Genomic DNA, 5,359 nt, shown 5'->3' with positions numbered 1-5,359 from the left:
GGCGTCGGCGTGTCTCTAGGGCAGTGGTCTCCAAAGTGGGGTGCACGCACCCCAGGGGCTGCGCCAGAGGATCCCAGGGGGTGCGCGGCAGGAGGAGCGTCGCCGAACGGCACTCTGCCGTTTTTTTTCTTTGACGGGAACTCTGCATGCCTGCTGCAGGACTTCCCGTCTTCTTTCTTCGGCAGCATTCCTGCGGTAGGTCTTCCCCTCCTCTTTCGGCGGCACCCTGGGGTGCGCGATCCAAAAACTTTGGAGACCACTGCTCTAGGGGTCTTTGGGGGTTGGACTAGATGACCTCCTGAGGTCCCTTCCAACCCTGATATTCTATATTCTATGAAACCATGGTCCAGATCCAGCGCTGGGTAAATCAGTGGAGCTAAGGCCCATTGACACCAGCTGGGATCTGTCCCATTGCCCAGCTCAGGGCAGGGAGGAGCTCGCAGCTCCAGGACAGCTTTTCAAGACTCTGGTCTGGGGGGAGCTGGGCTTAGAAACCTGCCTGGATCTATCCGCGTTGGGGTCACCGGACTGTATGGGAGCTGAGAGCGAGGTGCTGGGAGGAGAATGGGAAGTAAAGCAGCTCAGGGGAACATCACAAGGGGCTGGGGGGACACCAGCTGGTACCCCATCACCACTGGGCAGGGGCTTTCCTTTGTAGCTGGTGCCCCCTAGAGTGGAAAGGCTCCTGGTGCCATTTCCCACCCTCCTGCGCCAACCAGTCCCCAGCCCTGGGCCAGATCGCAGCGGGCAATGTGTACAGTGGTATATATATATTTTCCCATCCCATCTCCTAGAACTGGAAGGGACCTTGAAAGGTCATCGAGTCCAGCCCCCTGCCTTCACTAGCAGAACCAAGTACTGATTTTGCCCCAGATCCCCAAGTGGCCCCCTCAAGGATTGAACTCACAACCCTGGGTTAAGCAGGCCAATGCTCAAACCACTGAGCTATCCCTCCCCCATTTTACAGGCCGGCAGATGAGTCCGAGATCTTGACCGGAGATCCCCAGGCTACCCTGTCCCCTCCATATCACTGTTCATGAGTCAGACCCTCATGTGCCCCTCCCCCTCCTCACATACATTCCTGTCCTTAATGCACCATGAATTGCTCTTGGCTTTTATAGCAAGATCACTGTCAAGATGGGAGCCCATAACATTAGGGAACAGGAATGGAGCCAAGAGAAAATCCCCGTCCACCACCAGATTCCCCACCAGCAATACAAAAAGAAGACCCTTAACATTGACATCATGCTGCTGCAGGTATCATCCACTTCCCATCACCCCACCCCCTGTGACCTCACACTGCTGCAGCTGCCTCCCCCATCCCATCACCGCACCCCCAGTGACCTCACACTACGGGAGGTACCACCGCTATCCCAACACCCTGCTACCAGTGACATCACAATGCTGTCCCCCACCCCATCACCCCGCCCCCAGTGACTTCACATGAAAGCACTGGACACATCTCCATTTTCCTGTGTTGGGACTTGTTGGTCCCTTTCAGCTCCACTTCCTGTGCTGATCTGGTTCCCTGTTTTCCCTCATGTCCATGGCAGCTGTCACACAGCGCAATGCTGAGTAACTGGGTGCGGCTCATCCCCCTGCCAAATGCCAAGTCCAGGGTGAGGCCGGGATCCATGTGCAGCGTGGTTGGATGGGGTCAGACTACATAACCCTTCCCAAACTCAATCTCCGCCCAGCCCAATGCTACCCAACTCTATCAAACTTAACCCCTGTCCTGCACAACTGTCCCCAACTCCAACTCTACCTAACACTACCCAATCTCTACTAAATTTAACCATCGTCCTATCCAGCTCCACCCAACATACCCCCTGTCCTACAAAACTCATCCCTACCCAAACTCAGCTCTACCCACATACTACCAATTCAAACCCTACCCAATTCTACCCAACCCAACCCCAACTCTACCAAACTCTGCCTAACCCTACTAGTGCTACCCAAACAAAAAAGGAAACACTTCAACACAACAAACATTTTTGCTGAAGTTTCCAAAGTTAAAAAAAGGCCATTTTTTAGACAAAACATATTTCTTGCCAAATATTTAAACCTCCCCTACTCTGCTGGAATCAGATCTGCAGATGAAAAGTCATGCTAGAGATGTACAAGATGTAACTGTGATTATTTTTAATCCCAGGGTGATTCTGGTGGCCCCTTGGTATGTGAGGGTGTGGCCCAGGGCATCACTTCCTATGTTGATGTGCATTTGTGGGAGCCAAGCGTGTTTACAAGACTCTCCACCTTCATCCCCTGGATCCAGAACATTCTGCAGAAACAGCATTAGAGGAGACACCCATTTTCCTTGCTCTTTCCCTGGCTAGACCAGCCATGGGCTAACAAGGCTTTGCAGATTATCTTCATTAGTCTTAGAAAAATGCTATGAATTGATTGGTCTCAAAATGGATTGGGGGCGGGGGAAGGAGTTCATAGATGTTGAGATAAAACTCCTGTGTATCTCTGGGAGTTTTTGGACTATCCTGTTGGATTCTAGAGCAGGGATCAGATTCTCTCTTTAAACCATGCAAAAAACCTATAGAAAAGCTGGTATTGGAGCCAGCGACCCCTAGAGGGGAAAGGTCCCATGTCCTATTCTCCGCCCCCCTCTTGACCCAGCCAGTCCCTCCTTCCTGGAGTCAGATCAGAGCTGGTACCCTCTACAGGGGACAGGTCCCGTATCTGACCTTCTCAATTCCTGCTTATCCTGATGTGGACCATCATCTTCCCTGTGCATGAAACCTTGGCTCAGTTCACGTTGGTTCCGTGACACTCCTGAGAATGCCCTCGTGAAACTCCTCTTTCCACTCGGCACCTGCCACTTGTGGTGCAATAAAATCCTTTTATCGCAGCAGCCTCCATGTCTCTCTGTCTAGATTCCTGTCTGTGTCTGACTGTAACTGCTCTGCCTTGAGCATGCCCCACATCTGCCTCTCATGGCCCATGAATGTGGACAGAGGATTTGTTGCTACCATGTTCCCTGTCTCCTAGAGATACTGACCCAGCAGGAATTTGCCTGCTGTGGCAACAGTGCCCACTACTGTCCCAATGGTTTTACAGCTCAGCCATTGTTGAGCTTGATATCTTTTTTAAAATATATATGCAGCTTTGTTGTAGCCATGTGGGTCCCAGGATATTTCAGAGACAAGGTGAATGAGGTGATATCCTCTTGCATCAATGTCTCTTACTGAGAGAGACAAGCTTTGGATCTTACACAGAGCTCTTCTTCAGGTCTGGGAAAGGTCCTCTGTGTGGCACAGCTCAATGCAAGGTGGAAATAGATTGTTTAACATAAGAAGTTAACACATATTTCAATAGACCTTTCAAGGTGAAGTAGTCTATTAACACTCTCCAGGCATAGGGGGACAAAGAGGAGGGGAAAAGTGTGGGGAAGGGCGGGTTTATTGGGTTACAGATTATTGTAATAAACCAGTAATCCAGTGTCTCTGCTCAGTCCATGATTTTTTAGTGTCTAGCAAAGTTATAAATTGAAGTTATAGATTGCAAGTGTTATGCCGGTTTCTTTTGAGGATGAGGAATGAGCGGTCAGCTATGGAGTGATCATTTTGTGGAAAGTGTTTGCCCCCGGGTGATAAGGTGTTTTTGTCTTTCATCATTTTTCTGTGTGAGCTCATTCAAGGTTGATTGTCTCATTTAACCCACCTAGTTGTTATTGGGGCATTTAATGCATGGGATGAGGTACACCAGATGTTGTGATGGGCATGTGTAGGACCCATGGATCTAGAAATATGCATTGTGGGGAGGGGGTGTTGGTTATCATAGCAGTGGAGAGATGTCTGCAAGTTTTGCATCCTTCGTTCTGGCAAGGTCTGACGCTACTTTGAGTTGGTGGGTCCTGGTCTGTGCGAAGATTGCTTCTGATTATGAGTTTGGAGAGAAATATGTGCTAAGTACCTATGCTAAACAATCTGTCCACCTTGTACTTAGCTGTGACACCCTGAAAACCTTTCCGAGACCTGAGGAAGAGCTCTGTGTAGGCTCAAAAGCTTTTCTCTCTCACCAACAACAGTTGGTCCAATAAAAGATATCACCTCACAGACCTTGTTTCCTTTTGATCAGATTACATCTTTGGTTGATAAAGGTAACAGTGTCAATATTATATACTTACAATTCTGGAAGGCATTTGACTTGGTACCACACATGTTGATTAAAAAACCTAGAACTATGTATGATTACCATGGCCCACATGACATAGGTTAAAAGCTGGCTAAATGATAGGTCTCAAAATGTAATTGTAAATGTGGAATCATCATCAAAGGGGTGTGTTTCTTGTGAGGTCAGGGATTTGTTCTTGTCATATACAATTTACCAGTTTTATCAACGCACTGGAAGAAAATCATCATTGATAATGTTTGCAGATGACTCAAAAATTGGGGGAGTGATAAATAATGCCAAGGACAGATCACCAACACAAAGTGATCTGGATAGTTTGGTACGCTGGGTGCAAGCAAACAATACACATTTTATCATGGTCAAATGTCAATGTATACATTGAATATAGGAACAAAGAATGTCGGCCATACTTACAGACTCTATCCTGGAAAGTAGGGATTCTGCAAAAGATTTGTGGGTGAAGGTGAACATGAGCTCCCAGTGCTACTCTGTGGCAAAAGGGCTAATGCTGTCCTGAGATGCATAAACAGGGGAATCTCGAGTAGGCGTAGAGAGGTTATTTTAACTCTGGATTTGGTCCTGTTGTGACCGTTGCTGGAACCCTGTGACCATATCAGATGTCCTGGGGGAGAGAGGCCAAATCATGATGTCACTGTGGAGGGTTGGATCACAGAAAACCCCTGTGAAGTTGTGCAGTCTATATGGTTTTATAAAAATATGATAATAAGTGAATATAATGTAATTGGAATATGCTTCATGCAAAAGGTCTCTTGTAAGGTATCATTACAAAGCTTATAATCTACTGAGTGTGATCATCCTATTTGTATAAATGTACCACCCTTGTATCTGAAACTAGAAATATAAAATATAACTCTGAGAGCCTATTGTAATTATGCAAAGTATGGGTCATTAATGGTGGTTTGGAATCTTGATTACTCCCATTAACCAGGACCATTGTCTGCAGATGGCTGTGTTTTAACTGTGAGTCTTCCTGTGTATGGGTGTGCTGGCAAGTGGGTAAAGAAGTGTTGCAGTGACATGTGATCATGTCACCTGAACTGGAATTCATTTTTAACCTGGTGCTTTTCCAGTGATGGGGGGGTGGAAACCCAGTGGGACAAAGGGTTCCCGCCTTATGTAAAAGATATATAAAGGGGTGGAACAGAAGAAAGAGGAGAGAAGAGAGTCATCATGAAAAATCCCCTAGCTACCACCT

This window comes from Chrysemys picta, chromosome 13, assembly GCF_011386835.1.
Source record: "Chrysemys picta bellii isolate R12L10 chromosome 13, ASM1138683v2, whole genome shotgun sequence".
NCBI lineage: Eukaryota > Metazoa > Chordata > Testudines > Emydidae > Chrysemys > Chrysemys picta.
The sequence above is the reverse complement of the archived record's forward strand: the minus strand, read 5'-3'. Positions refer to the sequence as shown.